The sequence below is a fragment of the Trematomus bernacchii genome, unplaced genomic scaffold, assembly GCF_902827165.1.
Source record: "Trematomus bernacchii unplaced genomic scaffold, fTreBer1.1, whole genome shotgun sequence".
Taxonomy (NCBI): domain Eukaryota; kingdom Metazoa; phylum Chordata; class Actinopteri; order Perciformes; family Nototheniidae; genus Trematomus; species Trematomus bernacchii.
In genome coordinates, this window is record NW_022987821.1 from 159,847 (window position 1) to 175,931 (window position 16,085).

Here is a 16,085-nt window from a genome sequence, read left to right on the forward strand (position 1 = left end):
TGAGGGATTTCCCAGCTGTCACATTTGGTCTAAGAGTCCTCTCAAAACTAGTGACTACAGCTTCAAACAGTCTGTCGGTGCTGCTCTGCATGCCTCAAAGAAAAATGTGGATTTGGAACCAGTGAAACTACGACAAAGCTCAAATCACAACTCTGTATTGATGACGAAACCTTTTTCTGCAGTTACAGGAAAGGGAGCATTTACTAATCCTCAATAACACTTGTAGAATAGAACGAGACATGAACATTACAAGAACATAGGTGTTATCCTTTAACTCTAACTGTTTCTTTTCATCTTACATCCTCTTACTGTACAGCTCTCTGTGTGAAATATGATCTGTTTTACTAATTTCTCCACAGCTTTGCATCACACAAAAGATTTTCGCCTTACATGTCTCTCTTCAGCTTTTACTGGAAATTGGAGCTTATTGTGTCCAACGGAGCAATCCAATTATGAAGCAGGGCTCTTTTACAAGGTTGCCATGGCAGAATCAATGAAAACAATAAAGGTGACTCCCATTTCATACATATGTTCCTGGAAAATGGCCAAATAGCTATACTTTAAGGAAAATGCCAGCGTTCCAGATCACAACAACGCTGTGAGGGATTCAAACTGAAGCTAACAACTGAATGATTAGCTAAGTGAAAGAAGCAGTTGTAACAAAAAGCTCTCCAACAACTACAATATATCAACTCATTGTCCCTCAAAACGCATAATCAATTCCACTCATTTCACCGCCGTATTGGTCTAATTACCAGATAAATCCACATTGCTGTTGCGTGTCACGGAGCAGGAAGTAGCCTTTGAACAGATTGTAAGTGTTGCGCAGGGGGGGTCGCGGCACCCTCGCCCAACTTGGCTGCATTTCAGACTGGTGCGGAGGCGGATGAATGCTCGCTTCCTTGCGTCTCTCAGCGAGAGAGCAAAGGGCCCGCTACACTCTCAACCCACATCTGTGGAAGGAGACGAGGGGAGAAGGAAACGAGACGCCCACGTGGAGATTGGAGAAGGCAGAGGGGGCACCAGACACGCTGAGATTGTTGGGGGGGGGGCTGTTTGTTTCACATCAGATACTATTTTCAGAGAGATGTAGAGACATGATTTGTAGAGTTTAGATCAGCTTTTTTCATGATTAAACCTACACAACATTTAACAATGAAGTGGGAGATCACCAAAAGATCAGGGTAACGCTGGCAGTCAAATGTACATGGCTTCAGGAGACAACTTTTAGAGTCAGTGATGGAAAAAGTACTCAAACTTTTACTTAAGTGTGCAATACTACATTTAAAAAATAATCTGTTACAAGTTAAAGTCCTGCTTTCAAATTCTTACTTAAGTAAAAGTACATAAGTATTGGCATCAAATTAAACTTAAAGTACCAACAAAATATATGTGTTATGTTTAAGGGCCCATGTCAAAATGATGTATATTAAATGTATTGATTATTAATGCATTCTGTATTACAGGGTTCTTACACCTTTTCCAAAGTCAAATTCAAGCACTTTTCAAGCATTTTCAAGGTGCATTTTCAAGCATCTTACAGCTGTTGTAAATTACATATTTATATACACATACTTATACTCAAATGATTATTTCCCTACCTCACATTAAATCAGATGTTCTTTATGCTATAAACAACCAAATGTGTGTTTCATAATAGCATTCTACATGAGGATGAAAAATTAAAAATGTTAGAAAAGAAAACTAAGTTTAATATTTCAAAATGAGTGACCCATCTGTACGTAGACTGGGCATCCCATATAACCTGGCTGAGCCAATATAAAACAATCAGCCAAATAACTTTTCAATATATTATTGATTACTATTTTTGAGGTACTTTTAGGTTGGCAGTAAACATAAGTCAGAGGTAAATGGTGTACTTTGACTCCACTACATGTATTGAATACCTTTAGTTACTTTACAGATGTGGATGAATGATGTGAAATATAATCAAGTGTTAAATCAGACTTTAGTTCCACCTGGAGTAAATTCACAAGCTACTCTGTAGTATACAAAGTCATTCAAACTAGCTGCAACTTTACCAGCTTTGAGAACACTTTCATGATCAATCATTATAAAACATATCATATACAATTATTAGGGATGCTAATTTTGGAGCCGATCGCCGGAATCAGTATCGGCCGATACCGATATCGCTCTCTCCCCCTCTCTCTCTCTCCTGACAGCCCGTCAGTATCTCCTGCAGCTCACTGATCCAGTAATGAGTGACCCGACAGTGAAGAATAAATATATTTATAACTAGTTTAGCTTGTTCCAGAGGTAGATAAAATAGCTAAGTGTGTTAGGTCTAACTCTTAATGTGTGTTCTGCTCCGCTCACCGGTCCGTCACAGCGGGTGGAGCTGCAGGATTTCTGCTTCACACACACGTTGCATACCGCTATTTTATTGTCATTTTCGGACACTTAAAATACTGCCAGACTAGTGAAGCCATTTTGGCGAGCTTGTTTTGCCGCGCACAGAGAAAAGTGTCATGTATTTTATATGCAACGATAGCCTAACCTAAAATGCTCTACTACCGCGTACCTTTCGTGTGGTGTGTGGCTCGTCAGCGCAGACTCTCGCATCGTTATTGTTGCACACTTTGCAGGAGGCTACTCTTGGGCTTCGCTTGACCCTCGTCTTAGCCATGGATTGTAATTGTCTTCTGCTAGCCAACATTCGTTGAAACGGCAACCTCCTGGCATACTGTCATCTATCACTCTCATCAGAATGCCCAGGGGCCTCATTTATAACGCCTTGCGTAGGATTGACGTGAGAAGGTTGCTTACGTAGTACAAAGCAAAAAAATAGGTACAGAAATTTTCCGATTCACAAAACATTGCGTACCGGCGAGGGAAGTGCGTACCGGCACTTCCTACGCCTGTTTCCCTTTATAAATCACAATCGACTCGAAATGCGGCGCAGCTTTTGCAGGCTTCACGTAACGCCCATATTTGCCTATAAATAGTCAAAGAAACGCCCATTCATTCATTCATTTTGACTGACTGCATCAAGAAGATCGCAGGAAATTACGACCGAACAGCTAAAAAAGACATCTCACACCGTGTCAGATTTTGGTTATTTTGGGGAGGTCGAGATAAATCATATTGTTTGGTGGATGCAGTTTGAACCAGAGTAGCAGCATGGAGGTCGGATCGTCACCAAAATAAATAAATAAGTGGTCCGAAAAAAGTTAATGACAAAAAAAATACACATAACCTTCCTCATGCAGTGTGTTTGTCCCGGGGACAGGAGACACCCCCTTGATGAGAAACTGTAAGAAATGATCGGGGAATCCCTCCGGAGTGGAGTCATGACGACTGGATCTGAATTATTTTGTTGTATTTGGTGGTTTGTGTTCCAGCTGTCGATCAGCAACTATATATCCATAATCCACCAGTTAAAGGAAATACAACTAATGTGTTGTGTTATATTAGCTGTACAATTTACCACATAGGTGTTCTTAGTTTCCATAACTCCTGTGTTTTACGAGCGACTTATCAAGTCTTGGCAAACGGCATAAAACACGATTAAACGTGATAGTATATAAAACCATGCTCGTATCTACAACCTATAGAAATGCAAAACGGCGTCAGTTTAGACGTAATTCTGTCCTCCTGCTTACCGCATCATTTATGAGAAAACATTTCATAACATTAACACAACATATTCGAGGTGGTTTTAAATAACATATCCGTATTTATTTATTTCTCCAAGTTATGTTTTTGTGTGCACTGAGGAGTCGCAAACAGGCGTTTGTTTAATCATTTTAAGATTGGCTTTAATCAATGTTTGAAAATGAATTCTTCATATGATAAATGAGAGGTAACATTTTATTTATTTCCACATATTTCTCTCCATTCTTCCTTCTGCCAACGGTGTCGCAGTTTCTCGTCTCTCCCGTTGTTGTGCTTAGTGCGTACGCATGGGTTAGAGTTTGCGTGGAGGACCGCACATTTTCCCGTCAAGTTAGTATTTTATAAATCGCAAACATTGCGTAGAAACTGGCGTACGCCATTTTTTGAGCGTATATCCCTTTATAAATGAGGCCCCAGGTCACACACGTAACAAAAACACTTGCCGGTCACGCGCATTGCGCGGGAAGGCCGGAGCGGAGCTGTTTTATGTAAAAGCGAAGCAATTAAGCGCGCTCCGACTTCTTTATTTTCTTTTAATCTAAAAAGCGAGGTAAAGCATTTACAATTTCAAGCACTTTATCCCAAATTCAAGCACCATTCCCAAAATTCAAGCACTTTTCAAACCTTGAAAACACCTCGTGCAATTTCAAGCATTTTCAAGGATTTCCAGCACACGTACGCACCCTGGTATTAGCTTATAATACGAATCTGAAAGGTCACTAACGTTGTCAAATAATTGTTGTGGAGTAAAAAGTACAATACATCAAACAGTACTTGAGTATATGTACTTACTAGTAATGATTGGGGCTCTGCCTCAATCATAACACTCTCTTTATACATCTAAGGTGTGAATGGCTGAACATAGGCCAATATGACGATATATTTATTCGAAACAAATTGACATATTTTGGCCATAACTGCCAGCCAAAGGGGCAACAAAATGTTGGGTTCCTTAAGAGTAAAATGATATAAGTGAATATGTACAATGTCTCTTTTTGATAACAAATATTACTCAACGTGATTGTAGGAGGTATATATCAAAATGTCCAGTCCAACAATACAAATCAAATGCATGAAACACTGTTAATGTAAGGGTCACGTTTTAACACTGACAAGAAACGGTGGAGTAAAAAGTGTCGTCTGCATTGATTGAACTGATGTATCGATTTTGGACGTCTTTTCTCTACCACTACTTTGCCCTTGAGCAAGGCAGTTATTCTCCAGCTGCTCAGAGGCCAACATATTATTTGCATTTATTGGTTTTCATGTACTAAAAGTCTAGTTTGTGTTTTTGCAACAAAAGAACAACTGTACCTGGCTGACCATGAGCCAGCCTGGTTCTACTGGTCCAACTTCCCTGCTTATTATCTCCTAGGAGTGTTTACTGGTGGTAATTAGACCATTAATCAAGTTGATGGAACATCCCTGAATGGTCTCACTGTACTCTCTCCTGCAGAGCTGTCTCACTTTCGCACTGGGACCCCCCCCTGAGGGCGAGACTTCTCGGTTCAGGCCCGGGCAGAGCAGGGCTGTCCCGCCCATCTGTCAAAGCCACTTCCTCTGACATGCACATATGTGTGCACCGTGGGAAGGTTACGTATCACATGTAACCGCTGCCAGCACGCTCTGCTGCCCTGGAGGTACATCAGCTTTGATGGCAGGATGGCTGTGAAGGTTGTGGCCTTGGCGTAATGCCATGCCGTACAGCAGACATGAGGAAAAACTGCTGTCATGGAGAGAAAGAGATGGATTGATGGAGGATTTATTTCATTTGTTGGGTCGAGATTAAACTACGTCAGCACTGCAAAAGCTACAGTGTGTTGAGACAATGCAACATTAGCTTACATTTAATGCTAACACCGTCGGTACATTGGCTTTTAAGCAAATACACAACTGTGAGAAGGCAGATCATAAAAAAAGGGTTTTAAAGGAGCAATTATAAGCTTTTTGGACACATTTCAATTATGACATTTAAGGTTTCTTAAATTCTACAAAGGGTTCTCGTCAATTAAGCCACAATCGAGAGATGTATGTTATTCAAATCCCGGGTTATAAGAGCAACAGCATAATACATCTACATGCAAATGGCCTTGAAAATAAATAAAAGTGATTGTTTTGATGGATCCAAACTCGGAGCCCATTGGATATTGATCGCCGATAAGACTCTGGGGGAAGGGGGGGACATATTATTTCCTTCTTTGTTCTTGTTGCCTACGACACAAATTATTCTCAGTCCAAATACCAAGTTGAGATGCTAGAGGACTACAAATAACTCTATTTATGAAGATAACTCCAAAACGAAAGCCTGTTTCTCGATTGAAGCTACAACGACAGATGCCATGTCCAACCGCCATTTATACTATCGCCCAGACTAAACAAGATGATTGCAGCAGGATTAGAAACGTCTTTTGTTATGACGTACTGCCTGAACACAAAGTCTCAAACAAATGAGGTGTTGTGCTGCCGCTTTATTTGCCTGATTTGCTTCCATCAGTTCAGACGTGCTCAACCAACAGCAGGAGAATTAGAATATAACAAACGAACCAGTGCTGTGCTGGTGGATGTCTCACCAGTGTTCTCCCTCTAGCCATTTCTCCCCCCCCACTCTAGAGTATTCAATCTTCTGCCCCCACCAGATCTCATCCCAAACAAGCTGCGGGGTGTAATTGCTTGTCAGAGCTGTCTGCGTGCCTGTTTTTTTTCCCCCCACCCGCCACGCACCTGACAAGAAACACATATTTACACGCGAAAATGAAATTACAGACAATTTGAGAGCAAGGAGCTTTGGAGGCACCGCCTGCTATCGCGCTGTCCGAGTCAATGAACTCCTCTCTCATTTGGCTATCAACTTAAAACCAAAGGGTGGAGATGGAAGAGAAAGGGAGGAGACAATATGCCTTGGGAGTTGTGGCTAAGTCGTGTCATTATCGCTCTCATTAGAAGGGCTTAAACAGTAAAGCCCCGCCTCTCGAGGTGATTTAATGACATCATTTAAGAGACTGCATTGATGCAAAATGGAATGAATACATCCAGACTGTTTGTAATGACCTACTCTGACTAATTAGAGAGGAAGTAGCCACCTCTGGAGCATAAATAATAATAATAATAATAATAAATTATTTTTTAACTAACCATTCAAGGACTTTGAATATCTAAATTAATTTGTGTATCTGCAGAGTTGGGTGCTAGTGTTCAGGAGCTAATTTTCATTTAAACCTGACTTTCCCTTGTAAAACTAATTATTTCATGCAGTGAGGTTCCTGCCAAAGCCTCAAGCAATATGATCAAATATGAAATACAAATATTAGGCAAATTTGTCCTTCCTTATTTTAGTTTTTTCTGCAGGTTTATTCACAAAAAGGCACTCGCATTCGCTACAGTTCCCTCTGCACTCACTGTTGATCCACACAGGTGTTTTCAATCGGGTTAATTGATTACCTGATGGCACCAGCTGTGTGTGCTCAGGGGCCTCAGGAATACACTGGAAGTCTGAAGGTCTTTTGATAAAGCGCATTTAAAAAATATGTTTTCAAATAAAAAAGGAAATATTAATATTGAATCAAGATATTTTAATTTAGTTAAATTTAACCCAACAGAATAGAAACAAATATTGTAATAACATTTAATATTTCATTTATAATATTTAATATGTTGGATTCAATAATCAATTAAATACAACAATTATTTAAATGTTAAAACAAACCAAATTATATAAAAAGTCATTAAATTGAAAATATTATATTGAAAATTAAAACTAAATAATATAAAATGAATATGTTAAGAATAAAAATTAAAATACATGTTTTGAGGCAACTCATTTATTAACATTAAATTATAGATTAAATAAGATATGCACATTTTTTGAATTCTAAATGCTATCAAATTCAAATAAACATTGAATTAATGTATAAACTAAAGTTAATAAAGTTTTAAATCAAATTCAATACAGCATTTAACAAAATATATACTTTTCAAACTTCATTTTTTATACTGTACTGCATAAATAACGCTTTTAAATATTCATATATTTTGTTCCTACCTATTAGTTACTATCACCTTTGTTTCTGCCAGCACACACACACATTTTCTTTTGTCTGCAAAAGCTCATCACCTTGTCACAATAAACACACTGAACCTGTACAACAGCTGGAAACATCTGTACGACAGCAGCGGCGGCTCCTGGGCTCCACAGAAAGAAGAATGGCACTCAGTATGGCGGCCATGTTTGTGGGTGTTTACGCCTGAGCCGAATTGTGTTTGACATTTGTTCCAGACAGATCTGTTGGGCCTGGTGGTATTTCGGGACGAGGAGTCAACAGAGGCTAGATGAGCGGCAGAGATGTGAGAAGGGTCGTGATGGGGAAGCCTATGATTGATATTCCCATTAGCCACCTGACAAGGTGAGGACAAGGCTCTGATAATGAATTGTGACACATTAATGAGCTTGTCTAGCGCAGACAATACCTGATCAGCCCTCTTACCATTTAACCTTTGATACCAATGAGGGAAATTGCACGCAAATAAGGGTTTTGTGTCACCCGCAAAGACAGAACATGACTTTTAAAAAACAGTGCATTAGGGACTTGTTAGTAGCTGAGGAATTTGACGGCGGGCGGAGATCAGGATAGTTGCACTTTTTGATTCAAAACACCAAACTTTTTTCTTGTTTGTGTGATAGGATGAGTCCTTTTCTTTTTGATTTTAATTAGGCACACATTTTACGTGGAAATGTGTAACAAAATGTCAACATTTCTACCCCAACACCACGTCCTATTTCCAGCTGAAGGACATGTTTACAAGTTGCACACAACCAAGGTGACCTAATTAGCTCCTCCTTCAACGGGGGGGAAACAAATGCTTCAGTTACAGCACAGACCCCTGGGAGAAAGGGGACAGAATGTAGGAGGTGTGTTTACAATGGTTCAGTTAAAAAAAGTCCTCCAGTTAATAAAAAGGAATATTTTGTGCCATCTTACAATATGGTTACCTAAAATTCCAGAAAAAGCAAAGCAGAGGCGTCTAGAGGGTAAGTAAAATATTCCGCAAACTGCCTTGTGTCTCCTTCCATTCTTCGTCAAAAAGTGAACGTCATTTAATTACTACACTCCCTGAATTCAAATACAACAACAGTACCTGCCTTGAAGTTGTCATCCTCTGCCAAGCAATCAAGTTTCAGTTTACCTCCAAGTCTGTCCCAAATGCCAACATAACCTCATAATTGTATCTAATTATACATTAGAGTATGCATCTTGCGTTCGAGACTAAATTGTGTATAAGACCCTGACCTTTGTACACCAAATTCTGGTCAGTAGGTGCTGGAGTCAAATGGATGTGTGAGCTACATTTGAAGAAACTTAATGCCCCCGGCCACTGCTACAAGTTACTCAAATAATGTGTTTGGGTAGGTAAGGGTAGTATATAATATGTAAAGAGCTTTTTCCTTATTCTGCAGTTTGTTACGCATCTTTGAGAACATTGAGTAGCCTTATAAAAGTCTGATATATTATTATTAGCACAATTGATTGCCAATGCAAAGACTATTTGTGAGTTTTACATTGAATTCTTACATTAAAAGGAATTTAATAGTAAAATCCATAGCATTGATTTTCCTTCTTAAGTTTTTTAAGTCTAGGACAAACCCTAAAGATTTATGATATAAATCCTAAGGGAACCCTTATTTTTGTGCAGGTACTGTGTGCTCGGAAAAACTACCTGTGTATGTGGATGGCTGTGCAGCAAGATGTATATTTCACTGGCTATTTTCCAGTGGATACAGTTCCTGTTTGGACAAGTTTGTGTCTGAGGTGAGTGCATTGTTTGTGTGGGTATATTGATGTCACATCCCCCACATCTACCCCCCCTACCCGTGCCTCATTGGGACGCTGACCGCCTAAGTCTAATCCCTGGGGAGCTCATTAGAATCAGCGGAGAGGAGAGGGCCCCAGACAGGGTCAGGACAAACTGCACTGCTGAGCTGCATAGTGATGCCTTCCGCTCTGTCTTTATGTCTGTTTGCTTCTCCTGCATGTCAGTTGATCTCAGCGGATGGCAGATGAGAGATTGGCCCTCTCCAGCACTTGACAACCATGTTGAAGACCCACATGCTCACACGTGCACACACTGACGTCTCAAAAAGCCACACTGTGTATGTACTCGCGTGTTGAAAAAGCCTTGAATAAAGACGCGTGATCAGGCGCGCACGCACTAAACAGAGTTGTCACCCCCCTGTCATGCTACAGTCAGCAGCTTCCTGTGTGGTGTATGACAATAAGAGAGGGGCGGGAGCAAGGTCAGAGTCACTTCCACCCACGAGACACTCATTAAACGCTTATGAATCTCAAGTGGAGCCCTGCAGGCGTACATGATGTGTGTGTTCATCTCCCGTGTGTCAGTGTGTGCAAGCATGTGTAACAGTAGCAGTGACAACCATGTAAAGAATATCAAATAATGGAAACTTTTGATGTGTAGTTTAAGTGTGTTTTTGTTGTTTTTCACTACTTCTTTAGACAAAATACTAACAATTTTGGACCAACCGTTTCCTAAACAACAATTCAAGGGGTCTATGTCATCATTGATTTCAATCAGAGGCCTCATTTCAGGAAATATCCCAAAAGCTTGTCCTATCTTGGCTTAAGTAAAACGCAACCTCTCAATGTTATCCTCAGTTATATAACCAACTAAATATTAATACATGGATATTTAAAACGTTCTCATATATTGTGCCACGTTTTCTTTGTCATTCCCACACAGACCTCAATCTGCTGCTGCAACTTTTGGAAGACATTTTCTTTTTTTGGCAAGTTCTACGGATCCTAATTCAGAATTGTGAAAGATAGGATGATTTTTGTAAAAGCTCAATTTCTATGCTAATATAATATAGGATTTCTTCCCTTAAGAAACATGTTTCTTCGAAACTAAAATCCTAAGTGGCATCATGGTTTCAGCCCTTGACTTTCCTGTAATGATGCCAAGGATCCTTAACTTAAATAAAAGTAGTAAAAAGAACTGCTAATAATTGTCCTTCTTTTAAAAAAGAGTGTTTCTAATATCCATATGGGAGTGACTCCACTTGATGCAAGAAGAAGTTAGATTGTATAGAAGTCTTTGAAAAAATTCCCCATCATCTCACAAGGATAAAGCAGGGTATACTTTTGGGTGTTAGAACTTTAAGCCTTTTACATTTGGTTTTCAATTTCTTAAAAGGTAATTGTAACAATTTGACACTTGGTACCTGGAACACTAGGGACTCACCTTCAGGACAGCAGAAAGTCATTAGTTGCAGTTTTTCCGTGGTGCAAAACAAATCTTTCCCCTGAGAGCTTTAGAACCACCTCCTAAAAAAAGAGTATTTGATGGAATTAGGATGAGTGTAGGTGGTGTAACGCTAATTAAGAAACTTTAAATGTGCCCACCTGATGATGTCCAGCCGCTGTTCTTGTTCCCTTCCTTGGAAGTCTTTGCTGCCTCTGATCATTATCTTCTTCACTGCTCACATTTCTACTTACACTGAAAAGGATAGCAGAGGGTTAAAAAAAAGGCCAGAGATGCTGTTATTGCTCCAGAAAAGCCTGTGGACACATAATGGAGTTTATCATCTGGGTGAGCAGAGAGCAAGCTCGCTAATATCTCCAGGCTATCACTACACTGTCCAATGAAGTCTGATTGACTCCATACATCAAAGAGTGTATCTTCCAGAGACTTGACGGTTCTTTATGCTTTCTGGCGACAATGAAATCACACACAGGGGCTCACGACTTTGGTATAATTGGGAAAGTGCTGTCGGAGAGTTGGGGGGGGGGGGAGCAGTGTGGACACAGGAGCTCAGTCAGAGAGCAGGAAGGCAGTGGGGTATTGGCAGTTTTTCCACCCACCAGGAGGGCCACGCATTATGAATGGACGAAACAGCAGGACAGGAGGCTTGATTGGAAGCAACCGGAACCTGTTTGTTGTTTAAAAGCCTCCCTCTACCTCACTGTTTATGCCTCTCTCCCTCGCTCTTTCCATCTCGGCGTAATTAGGGTGCTGGCTGGAAGAATGATCAGCTGTCATCCCCAATGGTGGCCTTCCACCGCCTGAATGTCAACACTGTCTGAGACCTCCTGTCTGAGTGAGCAGCACACTCAATTAGAGACACTCAGTCACTGCAGGAGCCCGTAAGACAAACACAGTGACACATTTACAGAGCCTCACACACGTACATATGGGAGAACAGGCCACTGTTACGCTCACTGGGTAAATCCACATATAGGAAAAAAAGGATCAAAAACACACGCACACACTCATCTTGATTCATCCCAGTGGTAGCCCGTCGTAGCCCTCAGTTACGATAATTAAAAACACAGATTTTCAAGACTTAAAAGTAGCTATTGCTTACAGTGCTTTCCCCCCCACTGGCAGCATTCCCTCCACAGGCAAACATCACTGCAGCATGAAAGCAGATGCAGGTAGGCGGCGGATAGATGCCCCCTTTGCTCCGTTCCCCTGCATCAAAGTGTTCGGAGTCAAGGTGCGAGACACCAAAGAGCGCTCTTTCTTTGTGTTTCTGTGTCAGGAACATCCGAGGTGTTTCTTCACTTCCTGAAAGGGATTCACTGCTTCTTTAATGTTGGGTAAAACTGCACTTAGACTTAGTATGTTTCTAGATGAAGACACCAGTCAGTCACAGGTTCTGTTTGAGAAGTAAACTCAAAAATCCTGTTACAATATAACATTTTTTAAAACACATTTATATTATTTATTTACACAAGTAAATATTTACATTTCTGATGCACCATTTACAAGATGAGATAACCAACGCCATCATTATTATGAAGGACTATGCTATCCAGTATAACCCAAATGCTATTTATATTGTCTAAGTTACAAAACAAGCTAAACCATTTAGTTTATTTGCCACTCTCACATCTGTAGGCTAAATATGAAGCTAGTGCAAGCAGGCAGTTAGCTTAGCAGTAGCTAGCTCACCTGAAGCTTCAGCATTCTCCAAGTTCACTAATTGATGTTTCAGAAATCCAACATTTTCTACTTCCTGTGGTAAAAGCACAATTAAACCATCCACTAAAAGGCAATGTAGAGTGTATTTGCAACACAGTCTCACGGCATTTCGTGTTATAGTCACGAAATGAATCTATTGATTCGTGTTCACCAACACGATTTTCCCATTTTTTTCGTGTCACACAGAACGATTTTAAAACCAATGTAAATAATAACAAATTAGAAGGAAAAACAGATTTAAAAAAATACAGATTTCAGTATTCTGACACAGAACGATTTTAGAAGCAATGTATTTATATTGGTAGTATGTTTCGTGCCTGCACCAAATAATAACAAATTAGAAGGAAAAAAAGATGACAAAAAATACGGATTTCAGTATTCTGAGGCTCTGAGCCATTTCTTTTCCTCACGAACGGCAAAAAAACTCTGGGATAAGGTTAGGCTTAGGGTAACATATTGAGTAAGAAAATGTGTTTATGAACCACACAGCTTCCGGTCTTCCAAGACCCGACCGGACAAAAAGAAGTGGTGCAGGCACGAAACATACTACCAATAGAAATACATTGCTTTTAAAATCGTTCTGTGTGACACGAAAAAAATGCAAAAATCGTGTTGGTGAACACGAATCAATAGATTAAATTAATTTCGTGACTATAACACGAAATGGCGTGAGACTGGGTTGGATAATTAGAGAGCTCAGTTGTGTGTGCATGTAAAGAAACATACATATGTAATGGTCAGCCATTTTATTTTTTGGCTTCATGCACCTGGGCCGCTTCCAGTTTAGAAGATTAACTCTTGGCAAGGAAGTGAACAAGCATATTTCCTGAAAAAGTAAAGTGGACTAGTTTTTGAGCAATGGTTGAACCACACACCCCAGCACGTGCACTCCGCTCTGCATCAGCCAAACGGCTCGCTGCACCCGCACTGCGAGGGGTACCCAAGTTCCCATCAGCAAAAACACGTCGGTTTGCTATCCTGGCTCCAAAATGGTGGAATGAGCTCCCCATTGACATCAGGACAGCAGAAAGCTTACACATCTTCCGGCGCAGACTGAAAACTCATCTCTTTCGACTCCACTTCGAGCAATAAAATGAAAAACAGAAAAAACAAAATAAAAAGCACTTATATACTAACAAAGGACTGGCTTATCTAAAGCCTGTTGAGTAGCACTTAAAATGGTTTGGCTCTCTGAAACGTACTTATATGATTCTGTTTTCTTCAAGTGTGTATCTTCTTGGTCGAATGCACTTATTGTAAGTCGCTTTGGATAAAAGCGTCAGCTAAATGAAATGTAATGTGGTTGAGTTGAACGGCACATGCTATGTCAAGCTGTCCACACAATAATTGTTATTAAGATAAATGAGTGGTTGGCTTAATTTGTCACGGTAATGTTTTATACTATAAAAACATCGACTGCCAGCCTCATCTTTTACCAACAGTCCATATCAAGAAAAGAAAAAAAAGCTTTCTGCCTGTATTTGCTTAATTTCTTATATTGTTCAGCATCATTTTCTTTGACAAATGATAGAGCTGCTATAGACCATCTGGACGTCTCCGGGCCTCTTTACATGATGGGGATTCAGCTGATGCTGTTATCCACTGCGACGTATGATGGAGTGGGCAGGTAAAGGTTTGGTGAGTTCACAGGAAAAAATAATAAAACCCAGCGGAACAGGAAGCGACTGATGGATGTGCATTTAGCAAGAATCAAACCGTGGACTATTTGGTAACGGAATCGTTTTTGCCTCGTCATGAATCTGTGCACTTACACGTCAAACCATCTCCATCTTTTTCAATGTCCATCCTTCACTGTTGCACAAAGAGATGGAGCTCATTACAAACCTCCAGGCTCTTATTTAAGCCCCCCCCCCGAAACCCCAGTAGAGCATGGGAAAGGTGGATCACATGATTTACCCAATATAAATCTCATCTGTAATCGACAGTGAACATAAGAGTAAGCCAGTAAGAGGGATTTGTCCATTGAGTTAAATGATAATAAAGTTTTGATTCAGGACAAATAAAGAGATTCTTCATTTTTAAATGTGTGCATGCTCGTCTATTCTGTATTGGTGGGGATTCTGCAAGTGTGTGTAGCTCCGTGAGAGAAAGAGAGGAGATTGAGTTTCGAGGGATGGAGAGACTTTGTGGGCCCTGTGGAAATTAGAGCTCTCCATCTCTGTCTTCAGGCCAGTGTGTGTGTTTGTGTGTGTGTGTAGCTGTGTGGGTGTATATGTGTGTATGTGTTGCTCAGGGTCAATGCAGGAATAAAGAGAGAAAAGTCAGATACCTCTCACTGCAAATCCACAAGCTACAAACAACCTGTGAGGGTGTGCATGTGTGTTTGTTGGTAGGTGGATACTGTAGGTGCAAGTTAACCTGAAAGTGTTTGCTGTGTGTGGGGGGGGAAAGTACAAAGAAAAATAAACAAGATTCAAATAGAAATCAGAGCATGTAGAAAGCTGTCTTCAAATTGGATTTAACCATGTGAGTTTTGATTGTTGATTACACAAAACAATATTGTCTTTTTGCAAATTAAAAGTGTTAATTTTCTCATTTTTATTTCAATTCACAAACATTACTTCCTACTATGAAAAATATTGTTACCCCCCATTACATTTCTTTGTACCAAGCTGTCAATTTGTATCTGTTGCACTACAATGTATTTGTCGCCAATCAACCCAAAACACATACTTAGGTCAAGGCTTACCGTGATTGGTCAGAGTAATCAACTGCTGCTGCTTTCTTCAAGCTAATTGCAAAGGAAATATGGATACAGGGCCACCTCAAGTGGGTACAAGAACATAACAAATAATCACATAGTTGCTTAACAATACAAAATAATTAATATTATACATGACTGCAAAGGCACAACTGTATAATGTGTCACTCAAGCTGTTCTGAAGTGCTTGAGTTGCTCAGTAAATAGTTGTTATACATATTAATCTGACTATTGTATCCTTGCAATACGTCGTAGATTGTTTAAGAACCATAAGGCGCACAGTACATATTTGTGCATTATGTCATCTCTGCCTCATGGATCTCCGGAGTAAACAGCTTGTGTCGTGACTCAGCACAAAACCACTGAAAAACGCCTGCTCATGTAATCTTGCACAGAATGGACGCCTAGGAAATGTGTTAAAGCTATTTTATTAACTTAGGAATCCAGCAATATTGCTAAGAGTTATTTAGTGACTGGAGCTTCAGCTATCCTCCACTCCTTCTCTGCCCTCAAATCGCTGCCTAAGGCTTTTGTTCCCAACCTTTAACTCCATTTTTTCTGTCTTCTGCTCACTGCACTGCCTCCTCGTTGTTCTCTGCCCGGATTGCTATGCTGTGTGGAAAGGTTTCCTCCTCCTACTCTTCCTCATGGTGATCCTGAGCTGCAGACTGGTCTGTCTTTATGAGCCGGCCACAGACTGGTCTCTTTGGGTCTGTCTGCCTTTCCTCCC